Source organism: Clytia hemisphaerica, unplaced genomic scaffold (genome assembly GCF_902728285.1).
Source record: "Clytia hemisphaerica strain Z4C2 unplaced genomic scaffold, Clytia hemisphaerica genome assembly, whole genome shotgun sequence".
Lineage (NCBI taxonomy): Eukaryota > Metazoa > Cnidaria > Hydrozoa > Leptothecata > Clytiidae > Clytia > Clytia hemisphaerica.
Window position 1 is genome coordinate 582,082 of NW_027104184.1, and position 15,056 is coordinate 597,137.

Sequence of the window (15,056 nt, forward strand, 5' to 3'; positions counted from 1 at the left end):
TCACAAAGTATAGCTAAAGTAAATCCTAATTCAATATTTAATGCTCATGCATTGACTTGCAAAAGAGTTGAGTTGAAAAAAACTTTCTTAAGTAAGAAGATATATTCCAAACGACTCTATCGTGAATCAAAATACACCGTCTTCAATTTCTTACATTGTGTGCCTTGAACGCAGTTTAAAACACCAATTTTGATGTTAAATAGACTACTGAAGAAAAAAAGTTGGGTGTAAATTATGTATAAAAGTTTGCTTCCTATTAGCATTTTTCTGTAGTCGAGTCACTTGACATTTTTTTCGCCACTAAGATGCCTTCCTAATGAATAAAAAATATACACAAAGAGTAGTTCAAAACCTGTCAACTTGTTCAGTGTTATTTGCAAACCTCTTAACTTCTTTAACTTGAACGTGTTTCTGATCCTTTTATGATCATGATAGAACAATTTGAAGAAAGTTATTCTGCAATGAGAAAAACTTTACAAATCTGCTCTATGGTTAACCACAGTTCATCAATTATTTACAGTACTCCCTTAATCGCATTTAAGACAAAAGAAGCGCAGTGCATTTCAAATGAACAAAGCAATTCAATGGCCTCAATGGAGAAAAAGCATGGTGAATTTTCAAGAAAACAGGGGACTCAACCAACAAGGTGGATCAAATTAAATTCAAATAGGAAATATTTTTCGGTGAGCTAACAGTACTCGCTTAATCGCCTTTGAGATAAAAACACCATTGTTCATTTCAAATGAGCAAAGATATTTAATTGTCTCAATTGAGAAGAAGCATAGTCGTCATAATTGAAGTCCAAGATACAGGCCCCATCATCCAAATGGATCAAAGTTAATAATGGTCAATTTACCCTAAAAGTAATTTTCCTGATGTGGATGTACCGGGTGGTGCCTTCTTTACTTTACTGATTTTATTTTGAGTCAGCACGTTTCGGATAGGAATTCTGACCACCGATACTCTTGTATCCTGGTTGTTAGATTATCACCAATGCCTTCACAATGGAGTTGAAAACATCAGTTCCTTCAATTAGAGAATCAGGCCCGATCTTTCCAGCTTTATTTTGAAGCACAAAGTCAATAATTTCAGATCTTTGTCCAACATCTTCATAGATGAAAAGCTTCACTAAAATTTGTCTCGTATATGCAGCTTTTAATTTTAGTCTTTCTTTTATCTTGTTTTGGAATCAGCTCAATTTCTAACTAACTTTGATAACTTCAAAAGTTAAAGCTATGAAAAGTAAGTTACAATACAAATTTGATTTCAACATTACGTTCCATTGAATTAACAAGGAATATATTCAATAGAATAATTAGTTTGTGATGTGTTGCATGCTGGAGAAATCACCATCAAGATAAAAACCAACAACTACATCATTTGAAATGAAATTGTTCAATTTATCCCAATGGTGAAATTATCATAGTGTCGAAGTAATAGAGACACCCATTAACCAACAAGATGGATGAAATTAAGTCAAAGTTATTCTATTGTTGATTTTCAAACAATGACATTACTATAAGTTTCTAATGTCTGCATCAAACAACCGCAAGAGCAAAAATCTTTTCCTAAACCAGTAACGAAGTATGAAAATAAATCATCTTTATGCAAGTAGCTCTATCACAAACTATAGCTAAAGTAAATCCTAATTCTTAATTCAGCATTTGATGCTCATTCATTGACTTAGGATTTACTTTAGTTATAGTTTGTGATAGAGTCACAAACTATAACTAAAGTAAATCCTAATTCTTAATTCAGCATTTGATCCTCATGCATTGACTTAGGATTTACTTTAGTTATAGTTTGTGATAGAGTCACAAACTATAACTAAAGTAAATCCTAATTCTTAATTCAGCATTTGATCCTCATGCATTGACTTGTAAAAGAGTTGAGTTGGAGAATTCATTCTTAAATAAGAAAATATATTCAAAATCGACTCTATCGTGAATCAAAATAAATCATCTTCAGTTTTCTACACTGTACACATTGATTGCAGTTTAAAACATTAATTCACTTGAACCTTGAATTTCACTTGATAGGAAATTATTCTGAGAAATTTGTTTGACTTGACTTTCAAGCTATTAAAAGATTCCCGGGCGTGCCCGAAGCTAACCTTTCGCAGGCAAATTTAATGAATTACAAATTTGTTGACAGGGGCTTATAAGGAAAAATTCAGATTTTTTTGTAGTAATATTTTTTGTTCACTAGATGGTCCTCTTTCAAACGAAACAAAAAATTTTCAATTTTGACGATTTTTTGATTGTCGATGACGTCATCGATGACGTCATTTTTAAAGCTATTTTCCTTATCAGCTTCTCAAATATTGATTTTCAGGTATATGTTGTGATATTTTTTGGAATCCTTGGATAAAATATCTTTCATTTGAGCCATTTTCGAGCTTCTAATTTTCACTTTCATTTTCAAGCCCCAGCAAAAGTGATGACGTCACATGGGGATCAGCAAAATGGTCAAAATTTTTCTCACCACTCGTTTTTGTGATCTTATGGACCTAATTGATCATTTAAAAAAGTTAGTTTGCTTTGAACAACTCTGTGCACACGAAGAATGTTTTCAGAACATAGTGGCTCTCACATAGAACAATTTGGAAAAGTCCTTCTACGATGAGGGAAACTTTCTAAATCTGCTCTATGGCGAAATCACTATCATCGATCGAACAAGGCGATTCATTGGCCTCGATGGAGAAAAAGCATTGTCAATTTCCAAGAAAACAGGGGACTCAACCAACACCAACAAGGTGAATTAAATAACAAATTAAATTCAAATAGGAAATATTTTTTTGTGAGCTACAGTAATCGCCTAATCGCCTTTGAGACAAAAAACACCAAAGATTCATTTCAAATGAACAAAGCTATTTAATTGTCTCAATAGAGGAGTAGCATAGTGGTCATAACTAAAGTCTAAGAAACAGGCCCCGTCATCCAAATGATTTATCAAAGTTGATAAAGGTCAATTTACCCTATATAAATTTCCTGATATGGTTGTATCGGGTGGTGCCTTCTTTACTTTACTTTACTGATTTTTGTTTTGAGTCTGCACTTTTTTATGTGAATGTTTCAGTGTTTCATTTTTTACCAAAAAATATGTGAACTTACTTTTCTGAAACTCAGCATCCCATATTAAAGGAAATTTTCAATTTCCTGTTCTCTTTTCCGATTCCAGTTATTTCTTATAAGTTAGTAGAAACCAAAGTGCGCAAACTTATTCATTGAATGCATAAAGCCATGTGAAGTGAGCTCTACCAAAGTAACATAATATGAATGCAACATCTTCTTTACACCATAGGTTCAGATCATTCGGGAACCAAATTGAACTATTCCTTGTGCAGCAAATCTTGAGACCAAGCAAAAAGTTTAGAATATCTTCTAAATCTCGAAGTTTTCCAGTCCTTTGATAATTAAAACAAACAATGACTCTAAGTGGAGCCAAATAGAAGAGAAAATTTCTGAAAAAAAAGTCTTCTGAATTATCTCCATTGTGAATCAACCAAGCAATTTTGTGAACATGGTAGGCATATCGGTTGCAAACTCAGCAAATTTTTTAGTCCTTTGATAATCATGGTAAAAATAAACTTCACAATAGAGCTAAGCAGACAGAGAGAGCTAACTAACGATTTTTCCAAAAAGAAAAGCCCTTTTAGATTAGCTGCATTGTGAATCACTATTAAGCAATAATTGTGTGACCATTGTCAATGTTAGTTGAACTCTATGATTTGAATGAGTTTTTTAATCCTTTGACGGACACTATAAACAAAGACTTCACAACTGAGCCAAACAATCGAGGTGCATTTCGTAAAGAAAAGCCCTTCCAGATCAACTCTATTGTGAATCACTATGAAGCAATAATTGTGTGGGCATGCTCTATGTAAGTTTCAGAGTCTCTAATTCGGTTCTCCATAACTCGACAAATTTCGTTCTTTTGATGAACGCGATAAACAATGACTAATAGAAAGGGTGATTTCTGAAAAAAGTCTTCTGAATTAGCTCCATTGTGAATCAATCAAGCAATTTTGTGAACATGTAACATATCGGTTGCAAACTCGACATAATAAAATAAGACTTCACAATAAAGCGAAGCAAATGAAGAAGAAAAGAAAAGCTTTTCTAGATTAGCTCTATTGCGAATCACACATATGAGAGTATGCTGCTCTATATAAGTTATACAGTGTTGACATTTGATGAGTCGTTCAACTGCCGATGACAGAAATGAGGATAAAGCAACAATTTTGGAGAGCAAAATTTCTTTACCTACAATCTCTATCAGCGTACAGCCCGCAGACACATTTGTACGTTTCGAAAGATTTACAAAATAGTTTTGTTGCCAGTTTGTTCGTACGCTGGATCCAAAACCCAATTCAAGATTCGGAACCTGAAACACTCTGATAAAAAATTGAATTATTTTGAATTTTCATTGCGTCAAAACATTGTCACGTGATAATCTCGTGTTTCAAAATTCAACAGCAGAACCAAATCCTAGTGTCGTCATAGAAATCAAAAGCAAGACTTTTTTTTAAAAGAAGATTTCTATCATCAAACAATAGATGATGATTGGTTTCACTTTTTGAGTACCGTTCTTTTTGCAACTCTCGCAAACACGTTTTATTTAGCCACCAACTCATTGGTAGTCGATTATAATCAAAGAACAAAATTATGTTTGCTTCTCAATTTCGATCACCAAACAGTTTATTCCTAATCCAAACTTCAGCCAGCTGTGGTGGCTTTTTTAGTATTTCAGTCAGTAGCAAGCACCATTGATTTCTGGAAAAGACCCACTCAACTATCCCTTTTTCGATAATCTTATCTATCAATCTACATTTTTTTTTAGTACAATGTTGCGGTCTCCTCTTTGAGCACGATGAATTTGCCATTTCTCATTAGTAGAAATTCTAAAGAAGAAACTTTCTGTGTAAGAGAAGCTATAATATTTTGCAAAGTAATTTTATTTACTTTAAAAAATCTAATATATACCGTTTAGTGGGGGTGAAATAAGGGTGAAAAGTCGAAAATTTTCTTCGTCGCGCAACCATGGTCGGCGACATAGTTTTTTGGCCCCCTCAATTCGATTCGCACGCCGGGGGCCATGAACCAAACATTTTTTTTTAAGATTTGATATCTCTCTAGATGCAATCTTTTGGACTCAACTTTAAACACGACAAATTCATTAGTAGTAGTAGGTCCATTTGTAATCCAAATAACTTATTTTGACCAAAATTTTATTTTACAGACCAGACTACCACTGGTCCACTATTTGCCCAAAATCCTCGACTGGTCCACTATTTGCCCAAAATCCTCGACTAGTCCACTATTTACCCCAAATCCTCGACTGGTCCACTATATACCCAAAATATGTCACTGGTCCACTATTTACCCAAAATATGTCACTGGTCCACTATTTACCCAAATTGTCTCACTGGTCCACTATTTGCCCTAAATCCTCGACTGGTCCACTATTTACCCAAAATATCTCACTGGTCCACTATTTACCCAAAATATGTCACTGGTCCACTATTTACCCAAAATATCTCACTGGTCCACTATTTACCCAAAATATGTCACTGGTCCACTATTTACCCAAATTGTCTCACTAGCCCACTATTTACCCAAAATATGTCACTGGTCCACTATTTACCCAAAATGTCTCACTGGTCCACTATTTGCCCTAAATCCTCGACTGGTCCACTATTTACCCAAAATATGTCACTGGTCCACTATTTACCCAAAATATGTCACTGGTCCACTATTTACCCAAAATATGTCACTGGTCCACTATTTACCCAAATTGTCTCACTGGTCCACTATTTGCCCTAAATCCTCGACTGGTCCACTATTTACCCAAATTATCTCACTGGTCCACTATTTACCCAAATTGTCCATCGTTTACCCAAAATATGTCACTGGTCCACTATTTACCCAAAATATGTCACTGGTCCACTATTTACCCAAAATATGTCACTGGTCCACTATTTACCCAAATTATTTCACTGGTCCACTCTTTACCCAAAATTCCTCGACTGGTCCACTATTTACCCAAAATTCCTCGACTGGTCCACTATTTACCCAAAATATGTCACTGGTCCACTATTTACCCAAAATATCTCACTGGTCCACTATTTACCCAAAATTCCTCGACTGGTCCACTATTTACCCAAAATATGTCAGTGGTCCACTATTTACCCAAAGTATAAGCATATCTAGGTGTATGCCAAAAACTCTTGAAGCTTTCTGAGCCTGATTTAAGGAGACTGATTGTTTGTAATTTTGTGTGAACATTGTCTATGTTAGTAACTCTCTAATTCGAATTTTCATAACTCGGAAAGTTTTCTATTCTTTTGATGAACATGATAAACAAAAACTTCACAATAGAGCCAATCTATCGAGGTGCATTTCGTAAAGAAAAACCCTTCTTGATCAACTCTATTTTGAATCAATATCAAGCACCTATGTGAATATGCTCTATGTTAGTTGCAAACTATCCATAATTCGAATTTTCATAACTCGACAAGTGTTCTGGTCTTCTGATGAACATGATAAACAAAAACTTCACAATAGAGCCAAACAATCAAAAAGCAATTCAAAAAGAAAAGCCCTTCTTGATCAACTCTATTGAGAATCAATAATAAGCAATTGTTTGCTCCGTGTTACCTACAGGCAAGTTTTCTGGTCTTTTGATGAACATGATAAAAAAAACCTTCACAATAGAGCCAAACAATCAAAAAGCAATTCAAAAAGAAAAGCCCTTCTTGATCAACTCAATTGAGAGTCAATAATAAGCAATTGTTTGCTCTGTGTTAGCGACAGGCTCTCAATCTACTACTTCCTTTACTCGACCAAGTGTTCTGGTCTTCTGATGAACATGATAAACAAAAACTTCACAATAGAGCCAAACAATGAGAGGTGAATTTCGTAAAGAAAAGCCCTTCTTGATCAACTCTATTGAGAAGCAATAATAAGCAATTGTTTGCTCTGTGTTAGTGATAGGCTCTCAATCTACTACTTCCTTTACTCGACCAAGTTTTCTGGTCTTCTGATGAACATGATAAACAAAAACTTCACAATAGAGCCAAACAATCAAAAAGTAATTCAAAAAGAAAAGCCCTTCTTGATCAACTCTATTGAGAAGCAATAATAAGCAATTGTTTGCTCTGTGTTAGCGATAGGCTCTCAATCTACTACTTCCTTTACTCGACCAAGTTTTCGGGTCTTCTGATGAACATGATAAACAAAAACTTCACAATAGAGCCAAACAATCAAAGTGTAATTCAAAAAGAAAAGCCCTTCTTGATCAACTCTATTGAGAATCAATAATAAGCAATTATTTGCTCTGTGTTAGCGACAGGCTCTCAATCTAGTACTTCCTTAACTCGACCAAGTGCTCTGGTCTTTTGATGAACATGATTAACAAAGACTTGACAAAAGAGCAAAGCAGAGGAACTTTTCAAAAAGAAAAGCCCTCTAGACAGCTCTATTTTGACTTAATATTAAGCAATTGTGTGAGCATGCTCTGTTAGCTACAGGCTCTCAATCTCGAATTTTCATAATTCGGCAAGTTATCTGGTCCTTTGATGAATATGATAAACAAAGACTTCACAATAGAGTCAAACAATCGACTTGCATTTCGTAAAGAAAAGCCCTTCTAGATCAACTCTATTGTGAAACACTATTAAGCAATTGTGCGAGTATGCTTTATGTTATAGTTTCAGATTCTCAAATTCAATTCTCCATAAATCGAACTTCCGTAACTCGACAAAGTTTAATGAACATGATAAACAAAAACTTCACAATAGAGCGAAGCAAGTGAAGTTCTTTCAGAAAAGTAAAACCCTTTTAGATAAACTCTATTGTAAATCACTATTAAGCAATAATTGTGTAAAGAAAACCCTTCAAGGTCAGCTCTACTGTGAATTACTGTTGAAAATTTCTGATTTCAGTTCACTGTTTTACCAAACATCTCCCTTACGGAACTTCCACGCGTTTTAAATTCATTTCTTCTAGGTTCCCCATTAGAGAAATCTATTTTTTTTGTAAGGGGTTATCCTGCTGTGTTGCAGCGAAAAATATATTCAATTCAATTCAATATTCATAGCCAGAGAAATTCTGTTTGTGCCTTGGGATTAGTTTTGTCTTAGTTTTGTTGATAGGAACTTGAAAGACTCAAAGAATAATACTATAATACTATAATACTATAATAAGTATAAGTACTATAATACTTAATAAGTTTCTACTAATTCTATCACCACCACTGAAACCTTTTCATTTCAAATTAACGAACTACACTTACCAAATTGACCAAGCTCTCACTTCGTTTTCTCAACAAACTGATTATAGTGTATGTAATAGTTATCGGACAGTTGCGAGTACAATATGAGAAATATTTTACGAGTTCCGAGAATTTTCCGTACAATATACGGAAAATCTGGAACGAGTAAGATATTTCCATATTGTGCGAGCAAATGTCTGATAACTGGTTTATCGGTGACCCAAAAAATGCACTTTTTGTGTTGGAAAAAAGCCCAGGGCACTTTTGTAGCAAAGCGACGTTAGATTGCTTCTACCGCTACAATGCAACAACATCTTTTCGTCAATTTATATTTTTACATGTAAAATACAAGATATATTGTACTCTTTTTAACCACTCAGATTGCAGATATTTTTTGGATCGCCGATAAAGACAAAAAACAAAATTCTTCCAAGTGGACTTTAAAAGACTTTAAAAGTTATTACTGACGTCAAATATTTTTTTAAAGTATTGACGTCAAATATTTTTTAAGTATTGGAGTCATTTTCAGAAATTTCAGGGTTCATCTTCATACCCCTTAATGTAATTGAAAGTTTTTTGTCACTAAACGAAACCCACACGTTGGGTAGTTCTTCAGAAAATGTTTACCCTTTCCAAAAAAATTGCGTTTATTCCAATCATCTGTTTATCGAGCCCCTGATTGTTTTGGATTCAAATATTTTTCAACACAGATGAATTATTATTCTTACTGCTGCCGCCCGGGTACAGCCTTGTTTCATAAAAAAAAAAAAAACCATTTCGGTTTATGACACAACAGAGCCTAATACTGAAGTTGAATCTACAAAACAAAACTCCTTTACGACTTCAATCATCATCCATCTTGAAAAGGATTGACTCCTTATTTAAAAGCTAGAGCAGACGAATATGCTGTTTTTTGTCGATTAGAAACAAATCATACCATTACCACAGATCGGTATTTCACTTCAAATTGAATCATCTCTAAACAAACTTTTTTTACGATTGGTGCTAACGGAAACTTCACCAAAATTGTTCACTGTAATCATTTATCGGTGATTGAACATGAAAATAATTTGGCTTTATGATTGAAAAGAACAAACTATTCCCAATTTCAATCATCAAACAAATTATAGATCGTAGATTCTTAAATGAAATCAATCCACTTATACTAGCGTTTATTTTGGAGGCATTAAAAACTCTGATTTGCTGAAAACCTTGCACATTAACATATTATCCAATCAGAGAGTTTGTTTACTTGATATTTTTGGTGCAAATATATGAAGAATTAGAACGAATCAAATTCGAAACCTACTGCTGGCTTAATATCATCGATGCACTCGCAATATAACCTGAAATTATCCCGTCGTCAATAAAAGAATATGATGGTATATAATCTCTATTGTTATATACCTGTAGGCAAAAACAGCCATTGAATAATTCCTGATATACCATGGGTATCATACCACGGTAGAATTTTTTTAATAAATCTCAATAACCAACTTTTACCCATTGAATATCTGCTTATTATAAATGCAGAAAACGACAACTGCGTATTAATTCATATTAATTCACTTTACACGGCTTTGCATGTTACATTCAATAGAACCCATTTTAACTCCACCACAAAAACTGTAAATTTGTCGAAATCGTAAATCTTATTACACTCTACGTGTTCTTAATTATCACTGTACGTGCCATGGAGAACGAATCACCCTCTTCTGTTTGACCAAAGAACTCGATTGTATAACAAGCCTCTACTACGGATCATTGGCACGTCCATCACATTTACTGCTTACTCGATATAATTACATTCGCGATAGAACCAAAAGAAATTTCAATTCAAACAAGAATAGGTGATTGTAAATAGGCTCTATTGGGAATGATAAAAACGTCAGCTAGTCAATAGCTTCACGCTACTGGTGGCAAAATCATCGATATACATACATTTTCAATAGAACCCTAAACAATTTCAAATTCAATAAAAGAACACAACTGTAAATAGGCTCTATTGCAAATGATGAAAAGGTTAGCTCCTCCAAAGATTCACGACTACTGTTGGCAAAATGATCGATATACATTTGCGATAGAGCCTGAAATGGTTCTCGAATTTAATAAAAGAACACAACTGTAAATAGGCTCTATTGCAAATAATGAAAGCATCAACAACCAATCTCTTACACTTTGTGAATCTACCATCAAGTCTAGCACCAATCAAATCTATCGCATAATTAAATGGAAGAATAGGCGAATCCAATATCAATATTTCTTGATTGACAGGACTTTGATACTTTGCTGACAATCTAGCATAGTATCCTCACTGACACTTTTTGTTTGTATAGCCTTCATTGTGTTTTCAATAGAGAAATAATAAAGTTCCACCTCTCTTCAAATGGAAAAGGGAAGAACTCGTCACTATTGAAAACCAATATCTAATGGTATACTATACTTACAAAAATATGATGTGGACACTTTGTGTTTGTATTGCCTTCATTGAATTTTCAATTGAGAATAAACTTCCATCTCTCATCAAATGAAAAAGGGAAGAACTCATCTCTATTGAAAAACAATATTTACTTGTATCCTACATTTTTACCCTTTTAAAGGAAATTAGAAGGATACACTTCCATTAAAAGTGCCTGTCCATCATTTTTAACCATCGATTCACACAATAGGGTATCGTGGAAAATGTTTTCTTCCAGAAAAGAAAATACCTTCCAAATCATTCTATTGCGAATCGAAATTGCTCCCTATCCATGCTATTTTGTATGCTATCTTTTGTTAATCAATATTAAAATTAAAATATAATAGCCGCATTTTTTTTCCCTGTTTAACACATTGTGAATCAATATTAAGCAATTGTCTGAAGATTGTCTATGTTAGTAACTCTCTAATTCGACTTTTCAATGATCGTTTGATGAACATGATAAACAAAGACTTCGCAATAGAGCCAAACTATCGAGGTGCATTTCATAAAGAAAAGCCTTCTTGATCAACTCTATTGAGAATCAATATCAAACACCTATATAGGCGAGTATGCTATATTTTGGAGGGTCTCATTCTCAAACTTTTATAACTCGAACTTCCGTAACTCGACAAGTTTTTTGGTCTTATGATAACCATGATAAACAAATACTTGACAAAAGAGCAAAGCAGAGGAACTTTTCAAAAAGAAAAGCCCTTCTAGATCAACTCAATTGTGAACTAGTATTAAGCAATTGTGTGAATATGCTCTGTGTTAGCTATATGCTCTCAATTTCGAATTTTCATAACTCGACCAAGTTTTCTGGTCTTTTGATGAATATGATAAACAAAGACTTCACAATAGAGCCAAACAATCAAAAAGTAATTCAAAAAGAAAAGCCCTTTTAGATCAACTCTATTGTGAATCAATATCAATTACCTAGAGCAATCTATATATTGGAGGCCTTCAATCTCAAACTTCTCTAACTCGAACTTCCATAACTCGACAAGTTGTTTGGTCTTATGATAATCATGATAAACAAAGACTTCATAAAGAAAAGCCCTTCCAGATCAACTCTATTGTGAACCACTATTAAGCAATTGTGTGAGCCTGTGTTAGCTAAAGGCTCTCAATCTTGGACTCTTTGGATGAACATGATAAACAAAGACTTCACAATAGGGCGGAGAAAATCGAAGTTCTTTCCGAAAAGAAAAACCCTTCTAGGTCAATTACTATCAAACATTTACATCAAACATTGGTATGGTATCAAATACCAACCATCAACAATACTACAATCATAGCAAAACTACAAGTATAGCAAAACTGACAGTTCGTGTCTTTTTGATGAGATAATCAACACTTCTTCTTCTTCTTTGACCCTAAGAAGATTTAAACATCTATGTTCGGAAAAAATGACCTAACTGAACAATTTGTTGGAACTTTTTTCAAGAAGATTTCAAAAGTGACGTCAAATAAATTTTAAAAGAACATTGACGTCAATTTTTAAAACTTTTTCCTGCGACACTGACACGAACATCTTTACAAGATTATTTAATTTAGAATTAATTCCGTTTTGAGGAGAAAAGACAATTGACAATGCTGATGCAAAAAAATACTGTTTGTTTGTCTTTAAACTCAGTTTTGCTAATAGGAACTTGAAGAACTCCTCGTTCCTCAGAAAAGAATGAAAAGTCTCCTCTAATCCTATCACCACCACTGAAACCTTTTCATTCTCAAATGAACAAAGTACACTTATAAAATTTGCAAGGCTCTCAAAAACGAATTCCAAAATTCTTTATCATTTATCGGTGATTGAGCATGAAAACAATCTGGCTTTATGATTCAAAAGAAATTATTCCCAATTTCAATCATCAAACAAATTATAGATCGCAGAAATTCACAATAATTTTGGAGCCATTCAAAACTCTGATTTGCTGAAAACTTCGCTCGCACATTAACATATTATCCAATCAGAGAGTTTGTTTCTTTGATATTTTTGGTGCAAATATATGCAGAATTGAAACGGAACAAATCCGAAACACACAGCTGGCTTAGTATCGTCGATGTACTCGCAATAGAACCTAACAGGTTCCCGTCGTCAATAAATGAACATGGTTGTATATAAACTCCATTGCAAATGTAGAAAACGTCAACTGGATTAATCCATATCAACTCATTTTACATTAAATGGAATCTATTTTAACGGCAACAAAAAAACTGTAAACCTGTCAAAGTCTTATTTCACTCTGTGTTCTTAATTATAACTGTACGTGCCATGAAAAATCTAATCACCCTCTTGTTTCGGTAGACTGTAAAGTAAGCCTCTACTACGGATCATTGGCACGTCTATCACATTTACTGCTTACTCGATATAATTACATTCACAATTGAACATAAAACAATTTCAAATTCAATAAAAGAACATGTGATTGTAGGATAGGCCCTATTGCAAATGATGAAAACGTCAAATAGTTCATAGCTTCACGATTCTGCTGGCAAAATTATCAATATACATTTGCGATAGAGACCGAAACAATTTCAAATTCAATAAAAGAACACGATTGTAAATAGGCTCTATTGCAAGTAATGAAAAGGTTAGCTCCTTCAAAGCTTCACGCCTACTGCTGGCAAATTATCAATATACATCTGCGACAGAGACCGAAACAGTTCAAATTCAATAAAAGAACACGATTGTAAATAGGTTCAATTGCAAGTAATGAAAAGGTTAGCTCCCCCAAAGCTTCACGCCTAATGTCGGCCAAATTATCAATATACATCTGCGACAGAGACATAAACAGTTCAAATTCAATAAAAGAACACGATTGTAAATAGGTTCAATTGCAAGTATTGAAAAGATTAACTAACCGACCTCTTGTTACCCTTTGTGGAAGTACCTTTTACCATTGAAAGGAAATTAGAACGAAACATTTCCATTAAAAGTGCCTGGCCATCTTTTTTAACCCTCGATTCACACAATAGAGTATAATAGAATACTTTTTCTTCCAGAAAAGAAAATACATCCCAAATCACTGTATTGCAAATCGAAATTGCTCAACCATCCACGCTATCTTGTGTGCTATCTATTGTAAATCAATATTAAGCAATTGTATGAACATTGTCTATGTTACTCTTTAATTTGGACTTCCACAACTCGGGAAGTTTTTTGGTCCTTTTATGAATATGATAAACAACGACTTGACAATAGAGTCAAACAAACGTGCATTTCTTAAAGAAAAGCCCTTTTGGATAAGCTCTATTGTGAATCAATATCAAGCACCTATGCAAGTATGCTGTATTTTGAAGGTTTTCATTCTCAAACTTTTATAACTCGATCTTCCATAACTCGACCAAGCTTTCTGGTCCTTTGATGAACATGATAAACAACGACTTCGCAATAGAGTAAAAAAAACTTGCATTTCGTAAAGAAAAGCCTTTTTAGATCAACTCTATTGTGAAGCAAACTATCCATAACTCGAATTTTCATAACTCGACCAAGTTTTTTGTTCTTTTGATGAACATGATAAACAAAAACTTCACAATAGAGCCAAGCAATCAAAAAGCAATTCAAAAAGAAAAGCCCTTCTTGATCAACTCTATTGAGAATCAATAATAAGCAATTGTTTGCTCTGTGTTACCTACAGGCTCTCAATCTACTACTTCCTTTACTCGACCAAGTTTTCTGGTCTTTTGATGAACATGATAGACAAAGACTTCACAATAGAGCCAAACAATCAAAAAGCAATTCAAAAAGAAAAGCCCTTCTTGATCAACTCTATTGAGAATCAATAATAAGCAATTGTTTGCTCTGTGTTACCTACAGGCTCTCAATCTACTACTTCCTTTACTCGACCAAGTTTTCTGGTCTTTTGATGAACATGATAAACAAAAAAACTTCACAATAGAGCCAAACAATCGAGGTTCTTTCTGGAAAGAAAACCCTCGATAAGCTCTATTGTGAATCATTACTAAGCAATAATTGTGTAAAGAAAACCCTTCTAGGTCATCAGCTACACAGCAAATTACTATCAAACATTTACATCAATTATTTGCATGATATCAAACAGCAACCATCAATAGTACTACAAACGTAGCAAAACTACAAGTATAGCAAAACTGATAGTTCGTGTCTTTTTTATAAGAGAATCATCACTTCTTCTTCTGCGACCCTTAGGAACGAAACATATTTGTTTGACGATATGACCCAAACATTGCAGCCAACATTATTATGAACCAAACCATTTTGAAACCTTTCTCGATCAAATTATAATGCCTTACAAGGGGTTACGATATACCTGAAAGCACCGGCCGATTTAATTCAAAGAAA

General features: G+C 33.9%; 1 pseudogene; it reads left to right on the forward strand.

Moving 5' to 3' along the window:
- LOC136814790 (serine/threonine-protein kinase mTOR-like) overlaps positions 1–15,056 on the forward strand; it is a 67,298-nt pseudogene that overhangs the window by 24,000 nt on the left and 28,242 nt on the right.